The following is a 14,725-nucleotide window of genomic DNA, read 5'->3' on the forward strand; positions in this document are numbered from 1 at the left end:
ACATTTTCAAAAATGAAAAAAAGAAAGGAATTTTCTAAGCTGTTCTCTTCCCACACTTGGTGGCCTGTTTCACACATTCTCTGAGAGACTCTGCTCACAAATTGCTTTGATGGAGCCTCTTTCACTGCTAAAGGAAGCAATACACGAGGCTGTCAAAGGTCAGAATAGGACTGGGTCCCAGATCCTGAACCAACAGAATGCCCTCCAACACCTCAGTTCCCACGTACCCAGAGACACTGGACAAGGAAAGATCAATTCAACATCCTGTTGATGAAACAGTCAAAAGCCAAAGTTGTTAAACTTGAAGACTTGCCTGGAGGCTATTTAAAAATTAAAACTGCTGATTTTCTTCTCTGAAGCAATTGGTATCAAGTTTTATGGGAGGTTTTTATGTTGGCCAAGAACTTGGAAGTTGGTTCAGTGGATAAAATGCTTGCCATGCAAGGTCCAGAGTTCAAATCCCAAAATCCTCATGAAAGCTGAGTAGGCTTCTTAGACCCTGTAACCCCATCAGATTCCATTGTATGATATTGATTACCCTCTTAAAAGATCATCAAAGTCCTGTCATTCGGGCCTGGGATAACTGGAAGACTCGGCAGGCTTGGCAAGTCACCTTGAAGAGAATGAGTAGACCATTGGACCCAGTCCTTCTCCTAACCTGTGTGTGTGTGTGTGTGTGTGTGTGTGTGTGTGTGTGTGTGTGTGTGTGTGTCTGTGTGTGTGTGTCTGTGTCTGTGTCTGTGTGTCTGTGTGTGTGTCTGTGTGTGGGTGTGTCTCTGTGTGTGTGTCTGTATGTGTGTGTCTGTGTGTGTGTCTGTGTGTGTGTCTATGTGTGTCTGTGTCTGTATGTGTGTGTTTGTGTTTATGTGTCTGTGTGTGTGTGTGTGTGAGTGTGGCTTTGCCCATGGGGTGTGGTACTATTAGGAGGTGTGGCCTTGTTGGAGAAAGGTTGTCGCTGTGCGGTGGGCTTTGAGGTCCTATACTCAGGTTTCTCCCAGAGTGTAGAAGAGAGTCTCCTTTTCGCTGCCGTCAGATCAAGATGCATATCTGTCTGGATGCTGCCATGCTTCCTGCCATGATAATGGACTGAACCTCTGAAACTGTAAGCCAGCCCCAATTAAATGTTGTCCTTATAAGAGTTGCCTTGGTCATAGTGTCTCTTCACAGCAGTAAACCCTAAGACAGTGTGCATTTACTTAATGTATATGGGTGTTTGACCTGCTTATACACTACATGGTTCTGGGTGCCCAGGGAGACCAGAAGAGTGTCAGTTTCCCTGAAACAAGAGCTATAAATGTTTGTGAAACACCATGTGAGTGCTGGGACTCAAACCTGGGTCCACAACAAGAACAGTCAGTGCTCTTAACCACTGAGCCAGCTGTCTAGCCCCTTAGCTGTGGATTTCGCATACATTTCAAAAGGAAACGAAGATAGATTTTGACTCTGGACCATATCTCTTCCACCAGCATAACCAGATCAGTTCTCCACACCTCCCTGTCCCACAACCCTGACCTGTGCACAGTAGGTGGCCTGACCCTCTAGCTTCCGAATCAGTTCATCTGAAGGAAGCCTTGGGAAGGGTTAAGAAGGTAGGACCAGAGTGAAGCAAGGCTATAACTCCCTCGCATTCTCCATGTGGGATCTCTTTGACCTGGACGTGTCTTCATTTAGTGACTTCTCCTCTAGAGGTACATGACTACCAAACTCTTCTCCTGGTTTCAGTAGCTGCCTTCTCCCTGATTCTAAGGGGCAAGCACCATGCTGCTCTATGCTCTAGGTAGCTGTGCTGGCTTTGGGTTCCTAGAGCCACAGCTTTGGAAAGTCTCATGGTGCATACCCTCCTCATATAATTTATTTCAATTTTCACTATGCTTCCTGTTGATCCCAAGAGGATGCTGCAGTCAGACTTCTGGACCCTGTGATGTGACTCTATAGAAGCAAGGAAGTAAAGCCCTAGGGCTGACATGGAAGGTCAATTTTTCAAGTATTTCCTAGATCTTTTGAGAGTCTGAGACAAAAACAAATGGCTACCCCAATTTAAGATTAGTCTAGAATTAGTTAATCAATTCTAGACAAAAGAGTAGGAGTGCAGGGAAACTATGGAACAGCCCTGTTCAGTTATTAACAGACCAAAAATAGAGGAAAGAAATGGTTCTCAGAACCTGGAGGAAGAGAATAGGAAAGACCGCCATCTTTGAGGCATAGCTAGCTTGCAGAGAGGCCACAGCAGGGAAGAGGTAACAGACAATGTGTCTATCTGCACTCTCCTTTTGTCCTCTGATGGCCTGTCCATGATTCCCTCTGATCACACTCAAGAAGCCAGAGAGTAAGCAAGTGGAAGCAATTTAATTGGGGCCGGCTTACAGTTCAGAGGTTCAGTCCATTATCGTCATGGCAGGAAGCATGGCAGCACCCAGGCAGGCATGCAACCAAAACGGAGACTTTCTTCCACACTCCAGAGGCAGCCTTTGTTTATCCTACTTTGATACCAGGCTTGGGGGCCAACGCTGTCTTATGCGTAGGACTCATAAAAATGAAATCCAGGTAGTTGCAGCACAGGAGCAAAAACACAGAGACCTGTGGACACCGTGTCACTCACAGACCTGTCCTCAAGTGCACACGGTACAGGTGGGCCATAGACACTCACTTGCCACCACACCTCACAGCATGGATGGAGGATGTCACCCAGGGCCCCAACAGCTGCATGGCCAGCCTGCAGTGGGAGCCACCATCATGTGTGAGTATGTGGTGGGCAGATGGGAAGAAGAGAGAGAAGTGAAGGAGGTTGAGCATCATGAAGAGAGATGGAACAGGGTGGAGTGGCCGTTATAAGTAGCCACCCTGGCCACCTGGAGCCATGGTGAGGTCCCAGCCTGAACTGCCACTGAGAGCCATGTCTGTGTCCATGACTAGGCAGCAGCAGGAGTTACTGTTAATGTTCATGATCCATATTACCACTAGAGAACATGGGGATGTCTCTGGTCAGAACAGTCACCCGGGGTGATATGTTCAGGGGCTGTGTGTAATTGTCCCTGAGTCAGTCAGAAGAGCTGGTCCTGGGGTCATAAAAGCAGGAGAGCTGGTCCTTCCACTTGCTGGTTGCAGTACTCCAGAGAGCTGGCTCTGTGTCTCACCTGGGCAGCACAGTAGGACTGCACCCCCTGCTCCAACGGTGAGAGCTCGGGAGAGCTGGCCCTTGTCTATAGTGAAGTGTCTTGGGTGTAGGGTGATGCCCTTCACCCCACCTGTGGCATTTGGGAGAATTGGCCCTGAGGTCATGAGAGCTGGTGAGCTGGTCTTGTCCCTTCGCTGGCTGTAGCACTTGAGAGAGAGGACTCTGTACCTTGTCTGGGCAGCACAGTGGAGCTGTCCTGATGGGAAAGCACCGATGAGGCAGACCTGAGGGTGTGAAATCGGAAAAGCTGTCCCAGCCTCTCACTCGCTGCAGCACTTGGGAGCAGCCCCCCACCCCATTCCCACCCCACCTCCCCACCCTGACTGGGTAGCACAGTGGAGCTGGCTCTGAAGGTATAGGTATAGAGCTGATCCTGCCTCCTGCAGATGGTGGCATCGGGTGGCCTAGTGAGAGCGGTGCTGGAGAACTGGTAGTGCAGATAAGAGAGAAGCTGTGGCTGACCGGTTCAGCTTACCAGGCAGACCCAGATTCAAGGCTCCGAATTGGCCCATCCCAAAATTTACCAGTCCTGCGGTTTCAAACCTACAGGATCCCCGTGACACAGGGCAACAACAAGATAACTGGGAGGAGTCCTGATGAGGATCCAATATTGTGGGTGTCACAGAAGCCAGAGATCTCAAACCAGACTAACGACTCATTGCAATGAATTGGAAGTGAAGATGTGTGGACAGAGGGATATAGCGTGGGACACACTGGCACACTACAGCTTCCATGTTGAGATGTTTTCTAGGCTTTATGTTTTGTTTGCTTGTGTGTCTTATTTTGGGGGCAGGTTTCAAAGGGTGAGGGGAGAGGAGAATGATTGGGCCTGGGGTGCATGATTTGAAATTCAAAAAGAATCAGTAAATAAAGAACTTAAAATATATATATATATTTCTTTTTTAAAATTCACCTTCAGTGCATTCTATGAACAACCAATATAGGATCACCCAATTTTATATGACCTACAAATGACCTTAAAGACTTCAAAGGGGGTCACTGAACCATTCTCAGCACACAATCGAGCCCAATGAGGCCCAATCACTTAAGAATCCTGTATAAAGTGATTGCATTTGGTGCAATTATAGTATCCTCACTGAGAAGGCATTTATCAAAGAAAGAACTGTGCTCTTGAAGATTAATCCTGAGGACAGCTGAGCCTCAGAACAAGATTTAAACATTGATCATTATTGTCCTTGCAAAAATGCAAGTAATCACTCCCAAAGAAAGGCCTAATTCCTTGAAAACCCTTCACACGCAGCCAGACTCTCAACCCGTGCCCTGTCACGGTGCCAGGGGCTAAGCCAGACTACATTAGCAAGAGGACTGCTCAGTGGCAATCATGTCATTTGGAGGTTTCATTTAAAGATCATTCTTCCCATTATGATCTTTGAAGTGAAACTAAGAAGGGGGAAAAATACCCCTGACAGTCTGTACTCTAGAATCTTAGCACCAGACATGCCTATTAATTCAATACAGTAAAACTCACAAACTCCCAGGAATCCTCAAGGTACTCTTAAAATTGAAATTGATTCCGTGAAACTACTTTCACCTACATCATTAAGGAAAATTTCATTTTAACTCAACTTGCCACAGCGAGGACAGATAGAGAAGCACTGAGTCTACGAATGCATATTTTTACACACGCGGAGATGCCAAGAGGCAGCCCGAGAAACATCCAGTCCACACCTGACGTGTACTTACTACTGCAAGTTCTGGGTCCAGCAGTGTACTGTGATAGTTCCTAAGTAAGAAAATGGAAAGATCTCACAGTGTTCACTTACACCACACATCTAAAAGCCACACTGCTTTCTGCAAAAGGACTTTCATAGTTAATGCACCCGGGGTTAACAAAACTTTGAAGGGGAGAGAATGAAAAGCGGGCTCAGTCAGTAAAGTGCTCGCTTCATAGGCACAAGGATTCCCAGAACCCATAGGAGAAAGCAGGGCGTGATGGTGTGCACTTACAACCCCATTGTTGGGGAGACAGATGCAGGTGGGTTTCTGGGAGGAAGTTCAGGCCAAGAAGAGAACCAGTTTCAAAACGAGGTGAACAGCATTCCTGAAGAATGACACCCAAAATTGTAGTACGGCCTCCACATGCATGGGCACATATATGTATACACACACACACACACACACACACACACACACACACACACACACACAATTTTTGAGAGGGAGTAGGTGGTGATATAGATGGCATTTACTTATTTTCTTGTACAGTGTGCCGCTTAGATTTGTGTTAACTTGATCCAAACTCGAGTCACCTTGGAAGGGAGAACCTTAAGTGCTTGGTGGGCATGACTGAGGGATGTCTTCTGGTGGCTGATATACGTAGGAGGACCCAGCCCACTATGGGCAGTGCCATCTCTAGGCAAGTGGGCCTAATGAGTATAAAAGGCTGAGCGAACCAGTACCCAGCATTCCTCTGGGTCTCTGCTTCAGTTTCTGCCTCCACATTCCTGCCTTGAGTTCCGGCCCTCAGCTTCCTTTAATGCGGGAGTTGTGAGCTGAAAGCAGAAATAAGACTTTTCCTCCTCGAGTCGCTGTTGGTCACTGTTTTATCCGAGCAACAGAGAAGCCAACTGGTAAATGTGGGCAGGGTAGCAGAAAGGCTGCCCGTGACTGCAGACACTGGCTTAGGAAGCGTGTGCTGATCTTTACAGTAAATGGATTGGTGTGGCTGAACTCCTGGGTCCTGTTCACTGCTAGGCTATTAATCTTCCATGTGGCCTTGAGCCAGAGCTTTTAAATGCCTCTTATCAATTTCTTAGCATGATGAATGGAAATGAAAATATGCCTACCTTACAAATCCTATCAGGGCAAAAACTCCTTTCTATCGATATAGCCCACTGTAGCCGATATCTGTGTCCCTCTCGTGATGAAATGCCACCTACAACAAATGAGAAATCAAATGGTTGTCAAGAGGCACTTAAGTTTCTGTCAGAGAGTGGACTTTAAAAGCACTCACACACCAGGGGCTAAGGGGTCAGGTACTGAAGAAGGACGGTTCTCCTTTTTTTTTATAATAACAAGAAAATTGGGTTTGTTAACCATTCTTTTTCCTTAATCCCCATCATCTGTCCACAGCCCTTTCCTTCTGCCAGGATTCTTCTACCTTTGCTTCTTTGTCAACGGTACTGTCCTGATTAGAATGCTGTGGTATGATGCTAATGCAAACACGGGGACCAAAGCACCCAGAAGAGGAAAGGGTTTGTTTGACTCACACTTCCAGGTACCAATCCATTAGTGAGGGAAGTCAGGGCAGGAACACAAACAGGGTAGGAGCCTGGAGACCCGAGCTGATGAAAGGCCAGGAAAGAGTGTTGCTTCCTATCTTACTCCTCATGGCTTGTCCAGCCTGCTCTCTTGTAGAATCCAAGGCCAGCAGCCCTGAGGTTGCCCCACCCACAATGGGCTGGGCCCTCCCCCTTTAATTACTAATTAAGAAAATACCTTTCAGCTGGATGTTATGGAGGCCTCTTCTTAATCGGCGTTTCCGACTTTCAGATAACTCTGGCTTGTGTCAAGGTGACATAAGACTGGCCAGCAAAGGCCATCAGCACGAATGAACATTCTTGTCCCTCCATAGCCTGAGGACACTGCTGGGTAGTAACTGGCCAGGGACTACATTCTCCAGCCCCTGTGAACTAGGCTGAGGCCATGAGATGTGCCCGTAGAGATGGCAGATGCCACCACAGTGCCACCTGTACAGAGAGAAATGAGGAACCGAAGACGATGCTCCTCTCTGCGGTGTCTGCAGTCCACTTGAGACAGGACACACCCCTCGCTCCTGTGAGTCTTTGAACATCATACACTTCGCAAGACTTGGTGCAGCTGCCTCCCTAGCCTCAGCCTGCAATAGGTCACCCCAGAAACCAGATGACGTATATGTGTTACTTTTGCCTTAGCCTCACCTGACAGAAACAACTAAGGGAGGGGAAATTCATGTGGGCTCATAACTTGAGGGGCTTTCAGTCCATCATCAAGGCTCAATGGAGCAGCTCAATTGATGGTAGCAGGAGTGTGGGATGGTGGTGGCTCACATCGTAGCAGACCAGGAAGCAGGAAGTGAGGCAGAAAGCAAGGGCTGAGGAGACTCTTCAGAGGCTCACGCCCTACTTCCACCAGCTGGCCCCACTCCTTTCAGGTCCCATAGTCCCCTAAAACAGCATTATAGGAGATAGGGAATAAGTGTTCAAAAGATCAAGTTTAAACCAAAAAGCACTTGGTGTCTATAGAACTCCTATAACATGCCAACATTTTCCCATGACAAAATCTTTTCAATGCTGAAGACCAAATCCAGGGCCCTGAGCCTGCTAGGTAAGAACTCTACCGACTGAACTCCATCTCCAGCCCCACACAGTGAGAGGAAGATCATCTCTACTTAGCAGACTAGGAAATCAGGCTCAAAGAGATGTGATTTGTCCAAGGTCAAATAGACTTAGAAGTTCAGAAGTTTGAAAGCAGGTTTTCTGGCTGGAGTTGCAGTGATGGCAACATTACTCCACAGAGCCTTCTGGATGGTGTGCCCAAAGGAGTCTCCAACTGTCGTTCAGCTGTTACCCTTAACCACAGGCATCGACACAGAGTATGAGCCTGACCGTGTGCAACCCACCTGCCCATAAAGGGCAGCCTACATGAGAGCCTGAGAATTTTTAAAGGGCGGAGAAAGACCTCTCCAAACTGTTTGATCTACATGAATGCATAGGCCACGGGGTCTGACCATCTGCCCACCACTATGCTGGGAGAACGGACACTGCCGGGTGCCAGGCCAGCTGTTAGGGACTGGGTAGCACAAAGCAAGTTCAGTGTGAAAATGTGAGCCTTTAATGTTTAAAAATACTAGCAGCGTACTATAGACCTGGGACAATGAAAAGATGAGTGACCAGAGAGGGGCAAAGAGTAAGGTAATTAGTGAACCTGATTCACTCTTGGATCAAGGGTAATGCTTGTCTGCCCAGCAGAGACTCTGTCAATGGCCACTGTTAGCACTGAAAAATCCATGTGCCTGAACACACGTGATCATGCGACCCACCAGAGAGAAACCTCATATAACCCCTCTGTGAATACTGCCCTTCGCTGGTTCCAACCAGACCAATACGTTTCAAATCTGCTGGCCAGAGGCAGCGGGTGGGTACATTGCTGTGGTTACCATGGCAGCCTCCAGTGTCCCCCTTGAGAAGGGCCTCCATTTGCCCATCCCCTCCATCATAGGACCACAGCACATACATCACTAGAGTTTCCCAAGGTGGCTTCCAGACTGTCTGTGCTATTGATTGTTTTAGCAATTTACCAGGTAGGGAAATTAGAGTTATGGCTTGGTAATTTCCTGTATATGTCTTCCTTCGATTTCTAAAAGCTGGTGCTAATTTAATACCTGGAAGAATGCTGCATTGCTCGAATGCTCTGATGGGGCTACAAGAGCTGGTATTTATCTACGTGATTTGTTGAAACTCGCTAATTGTCGATACGTCTCTGACTGATGTTAAATACGAGGTCAGTCGCCCAAATAACCCTGTCCTGAGAATAAATAAAGACTTCCTAGACAGAAAATGACAAGGCTAGAGAAAGTCAGCTTTGCCTAAGAGGCAGGGGAGGTGGGGACTGCCCTATAAGGGAGACTGGGACTGCATGTAGCAATTTGTGCCTTGCTCGGTTTCGTCCCCATGGCAGCATGTCAGTTTACACCATGAAATCATCAGTCAACCTGCTCAACCAAAGAAAGGCCAAAACACCAGTGGGGAAAATACGGTCCTCACAGAGAATGAATGCTAGCAAACACCTCCTCCTCCTCCTCCTCTTCCTCCTCCTCCCCCTCTTCCTCCTCCCCCTCCTCCCCCTCCCCCTCCCCCTCTTCCTCCCCCTCCTCCTCCTCCCCCTCCTCCTCCTCCTCCCCCTCCTCCTCCTCCTCCCCCTCCTCCTCACCACCATCATCACTATCCTCTTCCTTGTCATCGGCTGCTTCCTTCTCCTTTTTCATCTTTTTCCTTTCTTTCTTGAGATGGGGTAGTCCTAGTTGGTCTGGGACTTGCTAAATGACCGAGCTGGTCCTCAGACTCACAGAGATCCACTTTCTCTGCCTCCTGAGAGCTGAGGTTAAATGCATGCTTCTGTGCTTTGCTTAATCTTGGATGTTCTGAAGTATTTCACTCCTGGGCTGGAATGACTTACTCCTCTGCCGATTCTGAGTTTAACCAACCCTGCTCTCAACTGATAGGTTAGTGAGACAGGCCACCAAGCCCATTTAACTTCTTCAACGTCCTCATGCCCTGCCCCCAAATATTAGCAAACCGTCTAACCAAATACGTGCTCACCTAAGAAATGGCCCCTTACTTTCTTGAGTAAGAGTTTCACGGCCTACAAAAGTATTTCCCAACCTTGTCAGTTTCCAAAGTATCAAATGGCTAACTTGGCACCTGTTAACATACCAAAATGCATGGTGTCTCTCTCAGCAAGTGCGTGTTACAAAGTCATCCTGGATTACATACCCTGTACCCTACCCTAAACCTCTCCAGCCTAGGGCTTTGCTTCCCTTTCCTCAGCATCTCATTTCTCTCTCTCTCCCTCCCTCCCTTCCTCCCCCTCCCTCCCCCTCCCCTCTCCCCCTCCCTCTCTCCCTCCTCTCCCTCTCTTTCTCTTCCCCATGGCCCCACTCCCCAGGCCTCCCATAAATCCCTGCTTCTCGTGGCTTGATTCAGTCTGCTGCCCATGTTCAGTGTACCATTTCCTCTCCGGACTCTTCCCTCTGGCTGTACTCTCCCTCCTATTTCCAAGAAACACCTTCTCCTCACCCACACTTTGGAGAGGTCAGGTCCTCACTTCATTCAAACCTCATTTTCATTACTGAAATATTGGTGTCATAGATACACAGAAACTGAATCAGGATGTGAAGTGTTTGCGAAACTGTAATTTACTCATAAAAGATTGGTTCTTTGGCTTCCCAAGAGCCAAACTCTGCCCTTGGGGAGGAAAGGCAGAGTCTAAAATTTATATAAAAGGTATGAGGTTTGGTAGCAAGATATAACTTGGGTAATAGTGAGAACGGTGGGTAGTAAAATGGACCAAGAAGCAGTAAAAAGGTCTAGAAGGAGCGATGTGACCCAAGGCCGGTCTGTGCTTTTTATAATATTTCAAGCACCAGATTTGATATCAGGACCACAGACATAGCTACCTTAAAACAGGAAAGCGGTGTCATGTCACAACTCCTGGGTTTAGAAGTTTCAGACTGTCTGGGATCTTGACTTCACATGGTTGGAGCCCCATGAAAAGGTTATTTCATCCTAACGGCAGTGTGTCATGTGACAAGACATGGTGACCCGGAAGCAGTACAAAATGACACAGGAAAAGAAGAGACTAGCATCACCGAACTCCCTTTAAGGACACACCTCCAGCGCCTAAGCCTTACCACTAGGCCCCGCCTCTTCAATATCCCACCACCTTCTACCAGTAGCTCCACGTTGAGCTGCACACCTTAACATGCAGGCCTGTGGAGGGCTGCCAGACCCTGAACTGTAAGGTCATTTTTACCAACACAGTGGCTGACATTAGGAGGAAATATCATCTCCAATTATTACACATCCTGGCTTTGCACTCTGTTGGATAGAAATGGCCTTTGAGGACATTCGAATGCTATAGACTAGGGAAAAGCACCTCAACCCTACTAGACAGAGCCTTTCTCCCACACCCAGGAAGAACCTAGCTGTGCTGATGCCCCAGCCACACCACATCCCCGGGATCCCCCAACTGCCCTGCAGTCTGCCACAGTACTCTTCTCCCCTCTACTGTTGTCTGTGCCAGGGTGTCTCTTAGGGCCTTCTGTAATTACCACGAGTATTTCAGACCCATATTTTGATTCATCTCACAGATTGATTTTCTAAATTACATGCCAGCATGAAGGTGTTTAAAGAGAAAAAAAAAAAAAAACTTAAGTCAGCAGCAATTAACAGCAAAGCTTTTAAAGCCTCATTTTCGTTTCATAGGTCTTTAAGAGCCAGAAATATCAGCAGCTACTAAAATCAAGTTGTGTTTAACCCCAGCTAAAAGGGCAGCAATGGCGTGAGTGATATTATTAAGGTAACGTGTGTGAAGCTTTTCCTTTTCTTGTAGCTGCTAAAATTTCTTATACACATACTTACTACAAATGAAGATATGTTGGGATAAATGTATCTGGGATGGGAATTGCTCACACAGAGTATTTAAGGGAATAGTCAAGACCTCTGAGCTGTTCTAGAATGTCTGCACTTTGGGACAACACTTATGTGTAAGAGAGCTGGTAGTACCTGCCAGACATTTTCTATAGCTGGAAAGGCTAAGCCTCTGAAAACACCACCCTCAGACACTTGAGAGTTTGTCTACTCAGAGTAACCCCGATTAACAAGAAGCCAATTACTTTCAGCAACAGAGGGAACTTCTGCATCAAAGCCCAGGGGCATGCTGCAGCCCAGGAGGAAGGTGAACTATCTACTAGTAAAACTGTAGATTAGGGAGAAGACTGGGATGCCCAAAACCAGAGGACTCTCCTCCTTCACCTAATATCACAGAAGCTCAGGCTGAGACAAAAATGTCCCCTCTGTGGTCTCCTGCCTACCAGACATCAAGTGGCCTCTCAGAGCTTTCTGCTTTCACTGCCCCTTGCAAAGCTGCCCTGATAACTTTAACCTCGTTCCCCCTTCCACTAACAAGTGAGGGATGAGGAGGGGAGGACATGTTTTTTGAGTGAACAGTCACTCTCCATGATCAACCCTCATTCTGCTGCTGTCTTGCTTTTTCACTTGACCTCACACACCTGAACTCCCTTGGCTTCCTATATTTTATTTTATCACATGCACACCATCGTCGACTTTCAGGAATCACAGAACTCAATGCTCTCTTTTACTGTGATAGAGTTCACAACTCATGTTTTCCACCATCTTTGTTCTATCTTGTCCCCTGTCTCATGGCCATTATGCAATATTAGCCTTTGTTCTTCTAACTTTCCTTGGATATAATTTTTATAGCAAGTCATGAGACAGAGATAGTTAGAGGTGGGGAGGAAGGGAGAGAAAGATGAAGAGAGAGAGAGGAAGGGATGAGGAAGGGAGAGATGGAAAGAGAGAGGGAAGGAGGGAGGGATGAAGGGAGAGAGAGAAAGGGAGGGAGACAGAGACACAGAGACACAGAAAGAACAATGTTTATAGAGAACAAAATCACCTTTAAATCAATGGGTTTTCAACCAATGGCTTTTTATTTTGGAAGAGCCAGTCTCTGAGACTTCCCTGTGTGGACATCCCTCCTGAGAAAGGTGGATCTGGGGGTGGCCTCTTCATTAAGATAGATGATTAGCATGTCACATCGAAGAACAGAAAGCCTCCTCACCAAAACCTGCTCCCGGTGAGAGTCACTGCCCCCAAGTTCTCCATCTGTAAAATGATGAGTGGTCTTCTGTGTTGCACTCTTGTTATGGGGTCAGTGAGACAGTATCTGTGAAGTATCTGAACTCCTTGGGGGACGGGGCTCTTTAACTATAATTATCTTTATTGACAGCAGCAACGAACAGCTGTAGGCTTTTCTGGAACAATCCTTTGCTTTCCTGCCCATTCCAGCTTCTCAGAGGTGATTGAAGCAAGTGAGAGATTCCACACACTGGCTTTTTCCTGCTGCTAAGACTCAGTTTCAATAAGTGACCAAATCTTCATACAAGTGAGTGCTCACACATAAAGAGAAAGGATAGAAGAAGGCTGGGAAGAACAAACCATTACCACTGCCACTAAAGAAATGCCTGACCTCCTGACAGTCTCTTGTGGGTAAGCACAGCTGATCGAATCTCAAGACACTCATTGCTGTGTCATTCCCAGGGCACACTGTTCTACAGCAACACAGAATAGGCAGTGTAGGCCTTAGATAACGGAGCTATTCTGCAAAAAGGCACTTCCCTTCCCTGGTTAGCTCTGCTTACTTGGGAGTCTGTTTTTGATGCTGGCAAAAGTAATGATGTGCCCCTCATCCTTTGAAAACTGTTAATACTCAGAACTTAATTATCTAAAGGAGAGGGAGGCCCCAAATCCAGTTGAATATGCTTGGCCCAGGGAATGGCATTATTAGGAGATGTGGCCTTTTTACAGTAGGTGTGGTCTTGTTGGGGGAAGTGTGTCACTGTGGAGGTAGGCTTTAAGATCCTCCTCGTTGCTGCCTTTCAGAAGACAGACTGCTCCTGGCTTCCTTTAGGTGAAGATGTAGAACTCTCAACCCCTTCAGTGTCATGCTTCCTGTCCTGATGATAATGGACTGAACCTCAGAAACTGTAAGCCAACCCCAATTAAATGTTGTCCTTTATAAGAGTTGCCTTGGTCATGGTGTCTCTTCCCAGTAATGGAAACCCTAACTAAGACACCAGTCTACCACCCTTTACTCTGCCTTCTGTAATGGGTTTTCTCCTTCCCTTTATGTGATGGCAGATGCTCATCTCGAAGGTAAATTCCTCTTCTGGAAGGTTCTAAGGCTCCCTGACCTGAAACATTGTCTTTTGCTACCCAAGAGATTTTTATGTCTGACTTTTTGAAGTATGCTGCTTTGTCACTGATTCCTCAGCGTTAAGACATTTAGTTAAGGCTGGAGAGATAACCAGCGGAAGTCTCCAGAAGCTCCTGAAACTTAAAAGATTCCCAAGGCCCCTCCCAGCCCTAACAACTGCTGGGACAAGAGACCCTTCGACTGGCTGAACCATCTGAAATTCTACAGGGAGCTCCAAGAGACATCACCAGGCAGGGGTGCACTGTTCAGTGCTACAGCTGTACTGTAACCCATCACCCACACTTCTGGTAAGTCACCCCAGTAAGATTTCTGGTTGACCAAGCTACTTTGGGTGGGATAGGTTTTCTGTTTTCAGGTGATGTCCTACCTGGGGTGAAGAGGCTTTGGTCACATCTCCCAGGACTTCCGTGGAGCACACACCTCTGAGTCCTCTCCCAGACCCTTGGTTTAGAACTATCTTTCCTCAAGCTTTCCCAAACAGCAAAGAACATTTGAAAAATCCTGAAATCAGATGCCATTCACTCAACTCCGGAGAAAGCACAGTTGCCTGCAGCTGTAAAAATTCTAAGTATGACCCCAAGCAACACTGGCCGCATCAACACAGGGGGAGTGGTTTACTGAAAACTTCGAGAACCAAAAGAAGTGAGATGGTTTCTAAGTCTGGTCAGGGGAGACTGCAAAGCCAAAGTCAAAGAAAGGAAGGAAGGGAGGAAGGAAGGAAGGAAGAAAGGAAGGAAGGAAGGAAGGAAGGAAGGAAGGAAGGAAGGAAGGAAGGAAGGGTGGGGAAGGAGGGAGGGAGGAAGGAAGGAAGGAAGGAAAAGAAGGAAGAGGGAGGGAGGAAGAGAAATTAAAAAGGAAAAATACACATCACACATACACTGTTTCAAGACTTATCTGGCTGTATAAGCAATGTAGATGGTATTTAGCATTTGTTTCTACTGGGGCACCACCAATGAATGCCAGAAAAGACGATTTCAGAATATCTGAAACTCAACTGCAAATTTGCTTTAACGCTTAGGAAAGAGGAGGAGAATA

At 47.0% G+C, this 14,725-nt stretch overlaps 1 protein-coding gene across 1 annotated transcript in view; it reads right to left on the reverse strand.

Annotated features, from left to right (window-relative positions):
• Cby2 (chibby family member 2) overlaps nucleotides 1–14,725 on the reverse strand; it is a 101,575-nt gene that overhangs the window by 24,513 nt on the left and 62,337 nt on the right. Inside the window, exons 2-3 of the mRNA XM_087586432.1 lie at nucleotides 6,635–6,885; nucleotides 5,983–6,071 (exon numbers count right to left, since the gene is read on the reverse strand). The gene's annotated coding sequence lies outside the window, so the exon portion shown is untranslated. The remainder of the gene's footprint in view (nucleotides 1–5,982; nucleotides 6,072–6,634; nucleotides 6,886–14,725) is intronic.

Source organism: Rattus norvegicus, chromosome 15 (assembly GCF_021556685.1).
Source record: "Rattus norvegicus strain SHRSP/BbbUtx chromosome 15, alternate assembly SHRSP_T2T, whole genome shotgun sequence".
NCBI lineage: Eukaryota > Metazoa > Chordata > Mammalia > Rodentia > Muridae > Rattus > Rattus norvegicus.